At 41.3% G+C, this 18,955-nt stretch overlaps 9 non-coding genes and 1 pseudogene across 9 annotated transcripts; all 10 read right to left on the bottom strand.

Moving 5' to 3' along the window:
- Window positions 1-151: 151 nt before the first annotated feature.
- On the bottom strand, window positions 152-315 carry LOC149974736 (U1 spliceosomal RNA). Its single transcript, XR_016489159.1, has one exon. It is a non-coding gene; the product is annotated as a U1 spliceosomal RNA (small nuclear RNA).
- A 1,966-nt stretch (window positions 316-2,281) lies between these two features.
- Window positions 2,282-2,445, bottom strand: LOC149974735 (U1 spliceosomal RNA). Its single transcript, XR_016489153.1, has one exon. It is a non-coding gene; the product is annotated as a U1 spliceosomal RNA (small nuclear RNA).
- Window positions 2,446-4,412: 1,967 nt separating this feature from the next.
- Window positions 4,413-4,576, bottom strand: LOC149974734 (U1 spliceosomal RNA). The gene has a single exon (XR_016489152.1). It is a non-coding gene; the product is annotated as a U1 spliceosomal RNA (small nuclear RNA).
- Window positions 4,577-6,178: 1,602 nt separating this feature from the next.
- Window positions 6,179-6,342, bottom strand: LOC149974733 (U1 spliceosomal RNA). Its single transcript, XR_016489150.1, has one exon. It is a non-coding gene; the product is annotated as a U1 spliceosomal RNA (small nuclear RNA).
- Window positions 6,343-7,944: 1,602 nt separating this feature from the next.
- On the bottom strand, window positions 7,945-8,108 carry LOC149974732 (U1 spliceosomal RNA). Its single transcript, XR_016489199.1, has one exon. It is a non-coding gene; the product is annotated as a U1 spliceosomal RNA (small nuclear RNA).
- Window positions 8,109-9,943: 1,835 nt separating this feature from the next.
- LOC149974731 (U1 spliceosomal RNA) lies at window positions 9,944-10,107 on the bottom strand. Its single transcript, XR_016489209.1, has one exon. It is a non-coding gene; the product is annotated as a U1 spliceosomal RNA (small nuclear RNA).
- A 1,768-nt stretch (window positions 10,108-11,875) lies between these two features.
- LOC149974730 (U1 spliceosomal RNA) lies at window positions 11,876-12,039 on the bottom strand. Its single transcript, XR_016489208.1, has one exon. It is a non-coding gene; the product is annotated as a U1 spliceosomal RNA (small nuclear RNA).
- Window positions 12,040-13,875: 1,836 nt separating this feature from the next.
- LOC149974729 (U1 spliceosomal RNA) lies at window positions 13,876-14,031 on the bottom strand (annotated as a pseudogene).
- A 1,768-nt stretch (window positions 14,032-15,799) lies between these two features.
- Window positions 15,800-15,963, bottom strand: LOC149974728 (U1 spliceosomal RNA). The gene has a single exon (XR_016489207.1). It is a non-coding gene; the product is annotated as a U1 spliceosomal RNA (small nuclear RNA).
- Window positions 15,964-17,799: 1,836 nt separating this feature from the next.
- Window positions 17,800-17,963, bottom strand: LOC149974727 (U1 spliceosomal RNA). Its single transcript, XR_016489128.1, has one exon. It is a non-coding gene; the product is annotated as a U1 spliceosomal RNA (small nuclear RNA).
- Window positions 17,964-18,955: the final 992 nt, after the last annotated feature.

The following is an 18,955-nucleotide window of genomic DNA, read 5'->3' as shown; positions in this document are numbered from 1 at the left end:
TCATAAACAGACCCTACATTCTATAGCCATTCATCTGATAAGAACATGTACAATGTTGACAAATGTCCTTCTCAAAACGAAACTCAAAAGAAGAGCGAGTTAAAACACATGGAATTAAATATGTCCCTAAATTATTTTTTAACATCAAGATCAGGGGAGACCGCGAACGCAGTCCCCCACTACCAGAAATTATGCAATCGAGATTTCCACATTTGAGAAATTCGCAGGGGTCAGCACAGCCGGAGTGCAATGGCTGAGCCTCGCCCTGGGTGAACCGCCTTCGTGATCACTGTGTCTCCCTTGCCAGGTAAGTATGAGTTGTACACGTTGGTAGAGGAGTACTCCTTCCAGGACAAAGGTGTTTGACTCACGGTTACCACTTCTACTACTGATAATACCACATCATATTGAACAGGGTTTAATGACGTTTACGAATACAGTTGCGGACAAGGCGAAGAAAAAAGCAATACATTTTGTTTTACTATATTATATCACGGACCGACTATTTTCCCATCAAGCAACACGGTAGAAATTCTAAATACATTGCATTTTTGGTCTAAATGTTGGTCTGGTAACACACAAGTAGGCGATGTACCAAAATGCTGAAATCACATTCGTGCACACAGCCAACCGAAAGACACCATTTATTTCTGGTGTTTTGTAGCGTTCCAGACGTTGTAGGAATAGTTTCATCACGCTTGTTTTCTGCTCTCAGTAAAATATGATTCCACCATCGACCACAGGGTGGCATGCGACCCACAGATATGGAGGAGAAACAGTAGCCTACTACTTCATCAACAAGACACGGTAGTAGCTACAATGGGTGGTTTTTAATTAATTGTTTTATTTCACCAGGTAGGCTAGTTGGGAACAAGTTCTCATTTACAAACTGCGACCTGGCCAAGATAAAGCACAGCAGTGCGACAAAAACAACAACACAGAGTTACACGTAAACAAACGTAGTCAATAACACAGTAGAACATGAAAATAGAAAGATCTATGTACAGTGACATGGCCATACTCGTATTTGTAATTGTATCTGTAAATTGACAGGATGATACTCGCGATCAGGGTTAAACTGAAGTGTTTTAATATGCCTAAATACATTTTTGGCAGAATACCTCACTACACATTCTCACTGCAAAAAAAAAAAAACCTGCAGAAATGTCTGTGGAATGGATCTGCATCTTGGAACAACAGAATCCATCTTATTGACTGATTTCATCAGGAAATAAGTGGACCAGGGACATGTCTGTGGCATGGTAATGGTTGACCAGGGAAATGTCTGTGGCATTGTAGACCAGGGACATGTCTGTGGAATGGTAATGGTTGACCAGGGAAATGTCTGTTGTCAAGGTAATGGTTGACCAGGGAAATGTCTGTTGTCAAGGTAATGGTTGACCAGGGAAATGTCTGTTGTCAAGGTAATGGTTGATCAGGGCAATGACTGTGGCATGGTAATGGTTGACCAGGGAAATGTCTGTGGCATTGTAGACCAGGGACATGTCTGTGGAATGGTAATGGTTGACCAGGGAAATGTCTGTTGTCAAGGTAATGGTTGACCAGGGAAATGTCTGTTGTCAAGGTAATGGTTGATCAGGGAAATGTCTGTTGTCATGGTAATGGTTGACCAGGGCAATGACTGTGGCATGGTAATGGTTGACCAGGGAAATGTCTGTTGTCAAGGTAATGGTTGACCAGGGAAATGTCTGTTGTCAAGGTAATGGTTGACCAGGGAAATGTCTGTTGTCAAGGTAATGGTTGATCAGGGAAATGTCTGTTGTCATGGTAATGGTTGACCAGGGCAATGACTGTGGCATGGTAATGGTTGACCAGGGAAATGTCTGTTGTCATGGTAATAGTTGACCAGGGAAATTTCTGTGGCATGGTAATGGTTGACATGTACTGTGGTCTTAAATTACAAACTCTCCTATAAATGATTTAATATTCTAACAAATGAAAGACCTCAATCCAGATTACGTCGTGAGGGCACAAAATGATCCATTCACAAGTAGGCCTTTTCCTTGACATTATCAGGACATGACAGGCATAATCACCAGTGCTACAATAACATATCACACACATCCGGGTTATCAGAAGACAAAATGTATCTCTGAGGCCTTAGTTGACTCATAAACAGACCCTACATTCTATAGCCATTCATCTGATAAGAACATGTAAAATGTTGACAAATGTCCTTCTCAACACGAAACTCAATAGAAGAGCGAGTTAAAACACATGGAATTAAATATGTCCCTAAATTATTTTTTAACATCAAGATCAGGGGAGAGCGCGAACGCAGTCCCCCACTACCAGAAATTATGCAAATGAGATTTCCACATTTGAGAAATTCGCAGGGGTCAGCACAGCCGGAGTGCAATGGCTGAGCCTCACCCTGGGTGAACCGCCTTCGTGATCACGATGTCTCCCTTGCCAGGTAAGTATGAGTTGTACACGTTGGTAGAGGAGTACTCCTTCCAGGACAAAGGTGTTTGACTCACGGTTGCCACTTCTACTACTGATAATACCACATCATATTGAACAGGGTTTAATGACGTTTACGAATACAGTTGCGGACAAGGCGCAGAAAAAAGCAATACATTTTGTTTTACTATATTATATCACGGACCGACTATTTTCCCATCAAGCAACACGGTAGAAATTCTAAATACATTGCATTTTTGGTCTAAATGTTGGTCTGGTAACACACAAGTAGGCGATGTACCAAAATGCTGAAATCACATTCGTGCACACAGCCAACCGAAAGACACCATTTATTTCTGGTGTTTTGTAGCGTTCCAGACGTTGTAGGAATAGTTTCATCACGCTTGTTTTCTGCTCTCAGTAAAATATGATTCCACCATCGACCACAGGGTGGCATGCGACCCACAGATATGGAGGAGAAACAGTAGCCTACTACTTCATCAACAAGACACGGTAGTAGCTACAATGGGTGGTTTTTAATTAATTGTTTTATTTCACCAGGTAGGCTAGTTGGGAACAAGTTCTCATTTACAAACTGCGACCTGGCCAAGATAAAGCACAGCAGTGCGACAAAAACAACAACACAGAGTTACACGTAAACAAACGTAGTCAATAACACAGTAGAACATGAAAATAGAAAGATCTATGTACAGTGACATGGCCATACTCGTATTTGTAATTGTATCTGTAAATTGACAGGATGATACTCGCGATCAGGGTTAAACTGAAGTGTTTTAATATGCCTAAATACATTTTTGGCAGAATACCTCACTACACATTCTCACTGCAAAAAAAAAAAAAACCTGCAGAAATGTCTGTGGAATGGATCTGCATCTTGGAACAACAGAATCCATCTTATTGACTGATTTCATCAGGAAATAAGTGGACCAGGGACATGTCTGTGGCATGGTAATGGTTGACCAGGGAAATGTCTGTGGCATTGTAGACCAGGGACATGTCTGTGGAATGGTAATGGTTGACCAGGGAAATGTCTGTTGTCAAGGTAATGGTTGACCAGGGAAATGTCTGTTGTCAAGGTAATGGTTGACCAGGGAAATGTCTGTTGTCAAGGTAATGGTTGATCAGGGCAATGACTGTGGCATGGTAATGGTTGACCAGGGAAATGTCTGTGGCATTGTAGACCAGGGACATGTCTGTGGAATGGTAATGGTTGACCAGGGAAATGTCTGTTGTCAAGGTAATGGTTGACCAGGGAAATGTCTGTTGTCAAGGTAATGGTTGATCAGGGAAATGTCTGTTGTCATGGTAATGGTTGACCAGGGCAATGACTGTGGCATGGTAATGGTTGACCAGGGAAATGTCTGTTGTCAAGGTAATGGTTGACCAGGGAAATGTCTGTTGTCAAGGTAATGGTTGACCAGGGAAATGTCTGTTGTCAAGGTAATGGTTGATCAGGGAAATGTCTGTTGTCATGGTAATGGTTGACCAGGGCAATGACTGTGGCATGGTAATGGTTGACCAGGGAAATGTCTGTTGTCATGGTAATAGTTGACCAGGGAAATTTCTGTGGCATGGTAATGGTTGACATGTACTGTGGTCTTAAATTACAAACTCTCCTATAAATGATTTAATATTCTAACAAATGAAAGACCTCAATCCAGATTACGTCGTGAGGGCACAAAATGATCCATTCACAAGTAGGCCTTTTCCTTGACATTATCAGGACATGACAGGCATAATCACCAGTGCTACAATAACATATCACACACATCCGGGTTATCAGAAGACAAAATGTATCTCTGAGGCCTTAGTTGACTCATAAACAGACCCTACATTCTATAGCCATTCATCTGATAAGAACATGTAAAATGTTGACAAATGTCCTTCTCAACACGAAACTCAATAGAAGAGCGAGTTAAAACACATGGAATTAAATATGTCCCTAAATTATTTTTTAACATCAAGATCAGGGGAGAGCGCGAACGCAGTCCCCCACTACCAGAAATTATGCAAATGAGATTTCCACATTTGAGAAATTCGCAGGGGTCAGCACAGCCGGAGTGCAATGGCTGAGCCTCACCCTGGGTGAACCGCCTTCGTGATCACGATGTCTCCCTTGCCAGGTAAGTATGAGTTGTACACGTTGGTAGAGGAGTACTCCTTCCAGGACAAAGGTGTTTGACTCACGGTTGCCACTTCTACTACTGATAATACCACATCATATTGAACAGGGTTTAATGACGTTTACGAATACAGTTGCGGACAAGGCGCAGAAAAAAGCAATACATTTTGTTTTACTATATTATATCACGGACCGACTATTTTCCCATCAAGCAACACGGTAGAAATTCTAAATACATTGCATTTTTGGTCTAAATGTTGGTCTGGTAACACACAAGTAGGCGATGTACCAAAATGCTGAAATCACATTCGTGCACACAGCCAACCGAAAGACACCATTTATTTCTGGTGTTTTGTAGCGTTCCAGACGTTGTAGGAATAGTTTCATCACGCTTGTTTTCTGCTCTCAGTAAAATATGATTCCACCATCGACCACAGGGTGGCATACGACCCACAGATATGGAGGAGAAACAGTAGCCTACTACTTCATCAACAAGACACGGTAGTAGCTACAATGGGTGGTTTTTAATTAATTGTTTTATTTCACCAGGTAGGCTAGTTGGGAACAAGTTCTCATTTACAAACTGCGACCTGGCCAAGATAAAGCACAGCAGTGCGACAAAAACAACAACACAGAGTTACACGTAAACAAACGTAGTCAATAACACAGTAGAACATGAAAATAGAAAGATCTATGTACAGTGACATGGCCATACTCGTATTTGTAATTGTATCTGTAAATTGACAGGATGATACTCGCGATCAGGGTTAAACTGAAGTGTTTTAATATGCCTAAATACATTTTTGGCAGAATACCTCACTACACATTCTCACTGCAAAAAAAAAAAAACCTGCAGAAATGTCTGTGGAATGGATCTGCATCTTGGAACAACAGAATCCATCTTATTGACTGATTTCATCAGGAAATAAGTGGACCAGGGACATGTCTGTGGCATGGTAATGGTTGACCAGGGAAATGTCTGTGGCATTGTAGACCAGGGACATGTCTGTGGAATGGTAATGGTTGACCAGGGAAATGTCTGTTGTCAAGGTAATGGTTGACCAGGGAAATGTCTGTTGTCAAGGTAATGGTTGATCAGGGAAATGTCTGTTGTCATGGTAATGGTTGACCAGGGCAATGACTGTGGCATGGTAATGGTTGACCAGGGAAATGTCTGTTGTCATGGTAATAGTTGACCAGGGAAATTTCTGTGGCATGGTAATGGTTGACATGTACTGTGGTCTTAAATTACAAACTCTCCTATAAATGATTTAATATTCTAACAAATGAAAGACCTCAATCCAGATTACGTCGTGAGGGCACAAAATGATCCATTCACAAGTAGGCCTTTTCCTTGACATTATCAGGACATGACAGGCATAATCACCAGTGCTACAATAACATATCACACACATCCGGGTTATCAGAAGACAAAATGTATCTCTGAGGCCTTAGTTGACTCATAAACAGACCCTACATTCTATAGCCATTCATCTGATAAGAACATGTAAAATGTTGACAAATGTCCTTCTCAACACGAAACTCAATAGAAGAGCGAGTTAAAACACATGGAATTAAATATGTCCCTAAATTATTTTTTAACATCAAGATCAGGGGAGAGCGCGAACGCAGTCCCCCACTACCAGAAATTATGCAAATGAGATTTCCACATTTGAGAAATTCGCAGGGGTCAGCACAGCCGGAGTGCAATGGCTGAGCCTCACCCTGGGTGAACCGCCTTCGTGATCACGATGTCTCCCTTGCCAGGTAAGTATGAGTTGTACACGTTGGTAGAGGAGTACTCCTTCCAGGACAAAGGTGTTTGACTCACGGTTGCCACTTCTACTACTGATAATACCACATCATATTGAACAGGGTTTAATGACGTTTACGAATACAGTTGCGGACAAGGCGCAGAAAAAAGCAATACATTTTGTTTTACTATATTATATCACGGACCGACTATTTTCCCATCAAGCAACACGGTAGAAATTCTAAATACATTGCATTTTTGGTCTAAATGTTGGTCTGGTAACACACAAGTAGGCGATGTACCAAAATGCTGAAATCACATTCGTGCACACAGCCAACCGAAAGACACCATTTATTTCTGGTGTTTTGTAGCGTTCCAGACGTTGTAGGAATAGTTTCATCACGCTTGTTTTCTGCTCTCAGTAAAATATGATTCCACCATCGACCACAGGGTGGCATACGACCCACAGATATGGAGGAGAAACAGTAGCCTACTACTTCATCAACAAGACACGGTAGTAGCTACAATGGGTGGTTTTTAATTAATTGTTTTATTTCACCAGGTAGGCTAGTTGGGAACAAGTTCTCATTTACAAACTGCGACCTGGCCAAGATAAAGCACAGCAGTGCGACAAAAACAACAACACAGAGTTACACGTAAACAAACGTAGTCAATAACACAGTAGAACATGAAAATAGAAAGATCTATGTACAGTGACATGGCCATACTCGTATTTGTAATTGTATCTGTAAATTGACAGGATGATACTCGCGATCAGGGTTAAACTGAAGTGTTTTAATATGCCTAAATACATTTTTGGCAGAATACCTCACTACACATTCTCACTGCAAAAAAAAAAAAACCTGCAGAAATGTCTGTGGAATGGATCTGCATCTTGGAACAACAGAATCCATCTTATTGACTGATTTCATCAGGAAATAAGTGGACCAGGGACATGTCTGTGGCATGGTAATGGTTGACCAGGGAAATGTCTGTGGCATTGTAGACCAGGGACATGTCTGTGGAATGGTAATGGTTGACCAGGGAAATGTCTGTTGTCAAGGTAATGGTTGACCAGGGAAATGTCTGTTGTCAAGGTAATGGTTGATCAGGGAAATGTCTGTTGTCATGGTAATGGTTGACCAGGGCAATGACTGTGGCATGGTAATGGTTGACCAGGGAAATGTCTGTTGTCATGGTAATAGTTGACCAGGGAAATTTCTGTGGCATGGTAATGGTTGACATGTACTGTGGTCTTAAATTACAAACTCTCCTATAAATGATTTAATATTCTAACAAATGAAAGACCTCAATCCAGATTACGTCGTGAGGGCACAAAATGATCCATTCACAAGTAGGCCTTTTCCTTGACATTATCAGGACATGACAGGCATAATCACCAGTGCTACAATAACATATCACACACATCCGGGTTATCAGAAGACAAAATGTATCTCTGAGGCCTTAGTTGACTCATAAACAGACCCTACATTCTATAGCCATTCATCTGATAAGAACATGTACAATGTTGACAAATGTCCTTCTCAAAACGAAACTCAAAAGAAGAGCGAGTTAAAACACATGGAATTAAATATGTCCCTAAATTATTTTTTAACATCAAGATCAGGGGAGAGCGCGAACGCAGTCCCCCACTACCAGAAATTATGCAATCGAGATTTCCACATTTGAGAAATTCGCAGGGGTCAGCACAGCCGGAGTGCAATGGCTGAGCCTCGCCCTGGGTGAACCGCCTTCGTGATCACGGTGTCTCCCTTGCCAGGTAAGTATGAGTTGTACACGTTGGTAGAGGAGTACTCCTTCCAGGACAAAGGTGTTTGACTCACGGTTACCACTTCTACTACTGATAATACCACATCATATTGAACAGGGTTTAATGACGTTTACGAATACAGTTGCGGACAAGGCGAAGAAAAAAGCAATACATTTTGTTTTACTATATTATATCACGGACCGACTATTTTCCCATCAAGCAACACGGTAGAAATTCTAAATACATTGCATTTTTGGTCTAAATGTTGGTCTGGTAACACACAAGTAGGCGATGTACCAAAATGCTGAAATCACATTCGTGCACACAGCCAACCGAAAGACACCATTTATTTCTGGTGTTTTGTAGCGTTCCAGACGTTGTAGGAATAGTTTCATCACGCTTGTTTTCTGCTCTCAGTAAAATATGATTCCACCATCGACCACAGGGTGGCATACGACCCACAGATATGGAGGAGAAACAGTAGCCTACTACTTCATCAACAAGACACGGTAGTAGCTACAATGGGTGGTTTTTAATTAATTGTTTTATTTCACCAGGTAGGCTAGTTGGGAACAAGTTCTCATTTACAAACTGCGACCTGGCCAAGATAAAGCACAGCAGTGCGACAAAAACAACAACACAGAGTTACACGTAAACAAATGTAGTCAATAACACAGTAGAACATGAAAATAGAAAGATCTATGTACAGTGACATGGCCATACTCGTATTTGTAATTGTATCTGTAAATTGACAGGATGATACTCGCGATCAGGGTTAAACTGAAGTGTTTTAATATGCCTAAATACATTTTTGGCAGAATACCTCACTACACATTCTCACTGCAAAAAAAAAAAACTGCAGAAATGTCTGTGGAATGGATCTGCATCTTGGAACAACAGAATCCATCTTATTGACTGATTTCATCAGGAAATAAGTGGACCAGGGACATGTCTGTGGCATGGTAATGGTTGACCAGGGAAATGTTTGTGGCATTGTAGACCAGGGACATGTCCGTGGAATGGTAATGGTTGACCAGGGAAATGTCTGTTGTCAAGGTAATGGTTGACCAGGGAAATGTCTGTGGAATGGTAATGTTTAACCAGGGAAATGTCTGTTGTCAAGGTAATGGTTGACCAGGGCAATGACTGTGGCATGGTAATGGTTGACCAGGGAAATGTCTGTTGTCATGGTAATGGTTGACCGTGAAATGACTGTGGAATGGTAATGGTTGACCAGGGAAATGTCTGTTGTCATGGTAATGGTTGACCAGGGAAATGTCTGTTTTCATGGTAATGGTTGACCAGGGAAATGTCTGTTGTCATGGTAATAGTTGACGAGGGAAATGTCTGTTGTCATGGTAATGTTTGACCAGGGACATGACTGTGGCATGGTAATGGTTGACCAGGGAAATGTCTGTTGTCATGGTAATGGTTGACCAGGGAAATGTCTGTTTTCATGGTAATAGTTGACCAGGGAAATTTCTGTGGCATTGTAATGGTTGACATGTACTGTGGTCTTAAATTACAAACTCTCCTATAAATTATTTAATATTCTAGCAAATGAAAGACCTCAATCCAGATTACATCATGAGGGCACAAAATGATCCATTCACAAGTAGAACTTTGCCTTGACATTATCAGGACATGACAGGCATAATCACCAGTGCTACAATAACATATCACACACATCCGGGTTATCAGAAGACAAAATTTATCTCTGAGGCCTTAGTTGACTCATAAACAGACCCTACATTCTATAGCCATTCATCTGATAAGAACATGCAAATGTTGACAAATGTCCTTCTCAACACGAAACTCAATAGAAGAGCGAGTTAAAATTTTACATCAAGATCAGGGGAGAGCGCGAACGCAGTCCCCCACTACCAGAAATTATGCAATCGAGATTTCCACATTTGAGAAATTCGCAGGGGTCAGCACAGCCAGAGTGCAATGGCTGAGCCTCGCCCTGGGTGAACCGCCTTCGTGATCACGGTGTCTCCCTTGCCAGGTAAGTATGAGTTGTACACGTTGGTAGAGGAGTACTCCTTCCAGGACAAAGGTGTTTGACTCACGGTTACCACTTCTACTACTGATAATACCACATCATATTGAACAGGGTTTAATGACGTTTACGAATACAGTTGCGGACAAGGCGAAGAAAAAAGCAATACATTTTGTTTTACTATATTATATCACGGACCGACTATTTTCCCATCAAGCAACACGGTAGAAATTCTAAATACATTGCATTTTTGGTCTAAATGTTGGTCTGGTAACACACAAGTAGGCGATGTACCAAAATGCTGAAATCACATTCGTGCACACAGCCAACCGAAAGACACCTTTTATTTCTGGTGTTTTGTAGCGTTCCAGACGTTGTAGGAATAGTTTCATCACGCTTGTTTTCTGCTCTCAGTAAAATATGATTCCACCATCGACCACAGGGTGGCATACGACCCACAGATATGGAGGAGAAACAGTAGCCTACTACTTCATCAACAAGACACGGTAGTAGCTACAATGGGTGGTTTTTAATTAATTGTTTTATTTCACCAGGTAGGCTAGTTGGGAACAAGTTAACATTTACAAACTGCGACCTGGCCAAGATAAAGCACAGCAGTGCGACAAAAACAACAACACAGAGTTACACGTAAACAAACGTAGTCAATAACACAGTAGAACATGAAAATAGAAAGATCTATGTACAGTGACATGGCCATACTCGTATTTGTAATTGTATCTGTAAATTGACAGGATGATACTCGCGATCAGGGTTAAACTGAAGTGTTTTAATATGCCTAAATACATTTTTGGCAGAATACCTCACTACACATTCTCACTGCAAAAAAAAAAAAACTGCAGAAATGTCTGTGGAATGGATCTGCATCTTGGAACAACAGAATCCATCTTATTGACTGATTTCATCAGGAAATAAGTGGACCAGGGACATGTCTGTGGCATGGTAATGGTTGACCAGGGAAATGTTTGTGGCATTGTAGACCAGGGACATGTCCGTGGAATGGTAATGGTTGACCAGGGAAATGTCTGTTGTCAAGGTAATGGTTGACCAGGGAAATGTCTGTGGAATGGTAATGTTTAACCAGGGAAATGTCTGTTGTCAAGGTAATGGTTGACCAGGGCAATGACTGTGGCATGGTAATGGTTGACCAGGGAAATGTCTGTTGTCATGGTAATGGTTGACCGTGAAATGACTGTGGAATGGTAACGGTTGACCAGGGAAATGTCTGTTGTCATGGTAATGGTTGACCAGGGAAATGTCTGTTTTCATGGTAATGGTTGACCAGGGAAATGTCTGTTGTCATGGTAATAGTTGACGAGGGAAATGTCTGTTGTCATGGTAATGTTTGACCAGGGACATGACTGTGGCATGGTAATGGTTGACCAGGGAAATTTCTGTGGCATTGTAATGGTTGACATGTACTGTGGTCTTAAATTACAAACTCTCCTATAAATTATTTAATATTCTAGCAAATGAAAGACCTCAATCCAGATTACATCATGAGGGCACAAAATGATCCATTCACAAGTAGAACTTTGCCTTGACATTATCAGGACATGACAGGCATAATCACCAGTGCTACAATAACATATCACACACATCCGGGTTATCAGAAGACAAAATTTATCTCTGAGGCCTTAGTTGACTCATAAACAGACCCTACATTCTATAGCCATTCATCTGATAAGAACATGCAAATGTTGACAAATGTCCTTCTCAACACGAAACTCAATAGAAGAGCGAGTTAAAATTTTACATCAAGATCAGGGGAGAGCGCGAACGCAGTCCCCCACTACCAGAAATTATGCAATCGAGATTTCCACATTTGAGAAATTCGCAGGGGTCAGCACAGCCAGAGTGCAATGGCTGAGCCTCGCCCTGGGTGAACCGCCTTCGTGATCACGGTGTCTCCCTTGCCAGGTAAGTATGAGTTGTACACGTTGGTAGAGGAGTACTCCTTCCAGGACAAAGGTGTTTGACTCACGGTTACCACTTCTACTACTGATAATACCACATCATATTGAACAGGGTTTAATGACGTTTACGAATACAGTTGCGGACAAGGCGAAGAAAAAAGCAATACATTTTGTTTTACTATATTATATCACGGACCGACTATTTTCCCATCAAGCAACACGGTAGAAATTCTAAATACATTGCATTTTTGGTCTAAATGTTGGTCTGGTAACACACAAGTAGGCGATGTACCAAAATGCTGAAATCACATTCGTGCACACAGCCAACCGAAAGACACCTTTTATTTCTGGTGTTTTGTAGCGTTCCAGACGTTGTAGGAATAGTTTCATCACGCTTGTTTTCTGCTCTCAGTAAAATATGATTCCACCATCGACCACAGGGTGGCATACGACCCACAGATATGGAGGAGAAACAGTAGCCTACTACTTCATCAACAAGACACGGTAGTAGCTACAATGGGTGGTTTTTAATTAATTGTTTTATTTCACCAGGTAGGCTAGTTGGGAACAAGTTAACATTTACAAACTGCGACCTGGCCAAGATAAAGCACAGCAGTGCGACAAAAACAACAACACAGAGTTACACGTAAACAAACGTAGTCAATAACACAGTAGAACATGAAAATAGAAAGATCTATGTACAGTGACATGGCCATACTCGTATTTGTAATTGTATCTGTAAATTGACAGGATGATACTCGCGATCAGGGTTAAACTGAAGTGTTTTAATATGCCTAAATACATTTTTGGCAGAATACCTCACTACACATTCTCACTGCAAAAAAAAAAAAACTGCAGAAATGTCTGTGGAATGGATCTGCATCTTGGAACAACAGAATCCATCTTATTGACTGATTTCATCAGGAAATAAGTGGACCAGGGACATGTCTGTGGCATGGTAATGGTTGACCAGGGAAATGTTTGTGGCATTGTAGACCAGGGACATGTCCGTGGAATGGTAATGGTTGACCAGGGAAATGTCTGTTGTCAAGGTAATGGTTGACCAGGGAAATGTCTGTGGAATGGTAATGTTTAACCAGGGAAATGTCTGTTGTCAAGGTAATGGTTGACCAGGGCAATGACTGTGGCATGGTAATGGTTGACCAGGGAAATGTCTGTTGTCATGGTAATGGTTGACCGTGAAATGACTGTGGAATGGTAACGGTTGACCAGGGAAATGTCTGTTGTCATGGTAATGGTTGACCAGGGAAATGTCTGTTTTCATGGTAATGGTTGACCAGGGAAATGTCTGTTGTCATGGTAATAGTTGACGAGGGAAATGTCTGTTGTCATGGTAATGTTTGACCAGGGACATGACTGTGGCATGGTAATGGTTGACCAGGGAAATGTCTGTTGTCATGGTAATGGTTGACCAGGGAAATGTCTGTTTTCATGGTAATAGTTGACCAGGGAAATTTCTGTGGCATTGTAATGGTTGACATGTACTGTGGTCTTAAATTACAAACTCTCCTATAAATTATTTAATATTCTAGCAAATGAAAGACCTCAATCCAGATTACATCATGAGGGCACAAAATGATCCATTCACAAGTAGAACTTTGCCTTGACATTATCAGGACATGACAGGCATAATCACCAGTGCTACAATAACATATCACACACATCCGGGTTATCAGAAGACAAAATTTATCTCTGAGGCCTTAGTTGACTCATAAACAGACCCTACATTCTATAGCCATTCATCTGATAAGAACATGCAAATGTTGACAAATGTCCTTCTCAACACGAAACTCAATAGAAGAGCGAGTTAAAATTTTACATCAAGATCAGGGGAGAGCGCGAACGCAGTCCCCCACTACCAGAAATTATGCAATCGAGATTTCCACATTTCGCAGGGGTCAGCACAGCCGGAGTGCAATGGCTGAGCCTCGCCCTGGGTGAACCGCATTCGTGATCACGGTGTCTCCCTTGCCAGGTAAGTATGAGTTGTACACGTTGGTAGAGGAGCACTCCTTCCAGGACAAAGGTGTTTGACTCACGGTTGCCACTTCAACTACTGATAATACCACATCATATTGAACAGGGTTTAATGACGTTTACGAATACAGTTGCGGACAAGGCGAAGAAAAAAGCAATACATTTTGTTTTACTATATTATATCACGGACCGACTATTTTCCCATCAAGCAACACGGTAGAAATTCTATATACATTGAATATTTTCTCTAAATGTCCGTCTGGTTACACACAAGTAGGCGATGTACCAAAATGCTGAAATCACATTCGTGCACACAGCCAACCGAAAGACACCATTTATTTCTGGTGTTTTGTAGCGTTCCAGACGTTGTAGGAATAGTTTCATCACGCTTGTTTTCTGCTCTCAGTAAAATATGATTCCACCATCGACCACAGGGTGGCATACGACCCACAGATATGGAGGAGAAACAGTAGCCTACTACTTCATCAACAAGACACGGTAGTAGCTACAATGGGTGGTTTTTAATTAATTGTTTTATTTCACCAGGTAGGCTAGTTGGGAACAAGTTCTCATTTACAAACTGCGACCTGGCCAAGATAAAGCACAGCAGTGCGACAAAAACAACAACACAGAGTTACACGTAAACAAACGTAGTCAATAACACAGTAGAACATGAAAATAGAAAGATCTATGTACAGTGACATGGCCATACTCGTATTTGTAATTGTATCTGTAAATTGACAGGATGATACTCGCGATCAGGGTTAAACTGAAGTGTTTTAATATGCCTAAATACATTTTTGGCAGAATACCTCACTACACATTCTCACTGCAAAAAAAAAAAAACTGCAGAAATGTCTGTGGAATGGATCTGCATCTTGGAACAACAGAATCCATCTTATTGACTGATTTCATCAGGAAATAAGTGGACCAGGGACATGTCTGTGGCATGGTAATGGTTGACCAGGGAAATGTTTGTGGCATTGTAGACCAGGGACATGTCCGTGGAATGGTAATGGTTGACCAGGGAAATGTCTGTTGTCAAGGTAATGGTTGACCAGGGAAATGTCTGTGGAATGGTAATGTTTAACCAGGGAAATGTCTGTTGTCAAGGTAATGGTTGACCAGGGCAATGACTGTGGCATGGTAATGGTTGACCAGGGAAATGTCTGTTGTCATGGTAATGGTTGACCGTGAAATGACTGTGGAATGGTAACGGTTGACCAGGGAAATGTCTGTTGTCATGGTAATGGTTGACCAGGGAAATGTCTGTTTTCATGGTAATGGTTGACCAGGGAAATGTCTGTTGTCATGGTAATAGTTGACGAGGGAAATGTCTGTTGTCATGGTAATGTTTGACCAGGGACATGACTGTGGCATGGTAATGGTTGACCAGGGAAATTTCTGTGGCATTGTAATGGTTGACATGTACTGTGGTCTTAAATTACAAACTCTCCTATAAATTATTTAATATTCTAGCAAATGAAAGACCTCAATCCAGATTACATCATGAGGGCACAAAATGATCCATTCACAAGTAGAACTTTGCCTTGACATTATCAGGACATGACAGGCATAATCACCAGTGCTACAATAACATATCACACACATCCGGGTTATCAGAAGACAAAATTTATCTCTGAGGCCTTAGTTGACTCATAAACAGACCCTACATTCTATAGCCATTCATCTGATAAGAACATGCAAATGTTGACAAATGTCCTTCTCAACACGAAACTCAATAGAAGAGCGAGTTAAAATTTTACATCAAGATCAGGGGAGAGCGCGAACGCAGTCCCCCACTACCAGAAATTATGCAATCGAGATTTCCACATTTGAGAAATTCGCAGGGGTCAGCACAGCCAGAGTGCAATGGCTGAGCCTCGCCCTGGGTGAACCGCCTTCGTGATCACGGTGTCTCCCTTGCCAGGTAAGTATGAGTTGTACACGTTGGTAGAGGAGTACTCCTTCCAGGACAAAGGTGTTTGACTCACGGTTACCACTTCTACTACTGATAATACCACATCATATTGAACAGGGTTTAATGACGTTTACGAATACAGTTGCGGACAAGGCGAAGAAAAAAGCAATACATTTTGTTTTACTATATTATATCACGGACCGACTATTTTCCCATCAAGCAACACGGTAGAAATTCTAAATACATTGCATTTTTGGTCTAAATGTTGGTCTGGTAACACACAAGTAGGCGATGTACCAAAATGCTGAAATCACATTCGTGCACACAGCCAACCGAAAGACACCATTTATTTCTGGTGTTTTGTAGCGTTCCAGACGTTGTAGGAATAGTTTCATCACGCTTGTTTTCTGCTCTCAGTAAAATATGATTCCACCATCGACCACAGGGTGGCATACGACCCACAGATATGGAGGAGAAACAGTAGCCTACTACTTCATCAACAAGACACGGTAGTAGCTACAATGGGTGGTTTTTAATTAATTGTTTTATTTCACCAGGTAGGCTAGTTGGGAACAAGTTAACATTTACAAACTGCGACCTGGCCAAGATAAAGCACAGCAGTGCGACAAAAACAACAACACAGAGTTACACGTAAACAAACGTAGTCAATAACACAGTAGAACATGAAAATAGAAAGATCTATGTACAGTGACATGGCCATACTCGTATTTGTAATTGTATCTGTAAATTGACAGGATGATACTCGCGATCAGGGTTAAACTGAAGTGTTTTAATATGCCTAAATACATTTTTGGCAGAATACCTCACTACACATTCTCACTGCAAAAAAAAAAAAACTGCAGAAATGTCTGTGGAATGGATCTGCATCTTGGAACAACAGAATCCATCTTATTGACTGATTTCATCAGGAAATAAGTGGACCAGGGACATGTCTGTGGCATGGTAATGGTTGACCAGGGAAATGTTTGTGGCATTGTAGACCAGGGACATGTCCGTGGAATGGTAATGGTTGACCAGGGAAATGTCTGTTGTCAAGGTAATGGTTGACCAGGGAAATGTCTGTGGAATGGTAATGTTTAACCAGGGAAATGTCTGTTGTCAAGGTAATGGTTGACCAGGGCAATGACTGTGGCATGGTAATGGTTGACCAGGGAAATGTCTGTTGTCATGGTAATGGTTGACCGTGAAATGACTGTGGAATGGTAACGGTTGACCAGGGAAATGTCTGTTGTCATGGTAATGGTTGACCAGGGAAATGTCTGTTTTCATGGTAATGGTTGACCAGGGAAATGTCTGTTGTCATGGTAATAGTTGACGAGGGAAATGTCTGTTGTCATGGTAATGTTTGACCAGGGACATGACTGTGGCATGGTAATGGTTGACCAGGGAAATGTCTGTTGTCATGGTAATGGTTGACCAGGGAAATGTCTGTTTTCATGGTAATAGTTGACCAGGGAAATTTCTGTGGCATTGTAATGGTTGACATGTACTGTGGTCTTAAATTACAAACTCTCCTATAAATTATTTAATATTCTAGCAAATGAAAGACCTCAATCCAGATTACATCATGAGGGCACAAAATGATCCATTCACAAGTAGAACTTTGCCTTGACATTATCAGGACATGACAGGCATAATCACCAGTGCTACAATAACATATCACACACATCCGGGTTATCAGAAGACAAAATTTATCTCTGAGGCCTTAGTTGACTCATAAACAGACCCTACATTCTATAGCCATTCATCTGATAAGAACATGCAAATGTTGACAAATGTCCTTCTCAACACGAAACTCAATAGAAGAGCGAGTTAAAATTTAACATCAAGATCAGGGGAGAGCGCGAACGCAGTCCCCCACTACCAGAAATTATGCAATCGAGATTTCCACATTTGAGAAATTCGCAGGGGTCAGCACAGCCGGAGTGCAATGGCTGAGCCTCGCCCTGGGTGAACCGCATTCGTGATCACGGTGTCTCCCTTGCCAGGTAAGTATGAGTTGTAGACGTTGGTAGAGGAGCACTCCTTCCAGGACAAAGGTGTTTGACTCACGGTTGCCACTTCAACTACTGATAATACCACATCATATTGAACAGGGTTTAATGACGTTTACGAATACAGTTGCGGACAAGGCGAAGAAAAAAGCAATACATTTTGTTTTACTATATTATATCACGGACCGACTATTTTCCCATCAAGCAACACGGTAGAAATTCTATATACATTGAATATTTTCTCTAAATGTCCGTCTGGTTACACACAAGTAGGCGATGTACCAAAATGCTGAAATCACATTCGTGCACACAGCCAACCGAAAGACACCATTTATTTCTGGTGTTTTGTAGCGTTCCAGACGTTGTAGGAATAGTTTCATCACGCTTGTTTTCTGCTCTCAGTAAAATATGATTCCACCATCGACCACAGGGTGGCATACGACCCACAGATATGGAGGAGAAACAGTAGCCTACTACTTCATCAACAAGACACGGTAGTAGCTACAATGGGTGGTTTTTAATTAATTGTTTTATTTCACCAGGTAGGCTAGTTGGGAACAAGTTCTCATTTACAAACTGCGACCTGGCCAAGATAAAGCACAGCAGTGCGACAAAAACAACAACACAGAGTTACACGTAAACAAACGTAGTCAATAACACAGTAGAACATGAAAATAGAAAGATCTATGTACAGTGACATGGCCATACTCGTATTTGTAATTGTATCTGTAAATTGACAGGATGATACTCGCGATCAGGGTTAAACTGAAGTGTTTTAATATGCCTAAATACATTTTTGGCAGAATACCTCACTACACATTCTCACTGCAAAAAAAAAAAACCTGCAGAAATGTCTGTGGAATGGATCTGCATCTTGGAACAACAGAATCCATCTTATTGACTGATTTCATCAGGAAATAAGTGGACCAGGGACATGTCTGTGGCATGGTAATGGTTGACCAGGGAAATGTCTGTGGCATTGTAGACCAGGGAC

Source organism: Oncorhynchus mykiss, chromosome 19, assembly GCF_057628025.1.
Source record: "Oncorhynchus mykiss isolate SJ-2025 chromosome 19, ASM5762802v1, whole genome shotgun sequence".
Lineage (NCBI taxonomy): Eukaryota > Metazoa > Chordata > Actinopteri > Salmoniformes > Salmonidae > Oncorhynchus > Oncorhynchus mykiss.
This window is presented reverse-complemented; position numbering and strand designations above follow the sequence as displayed.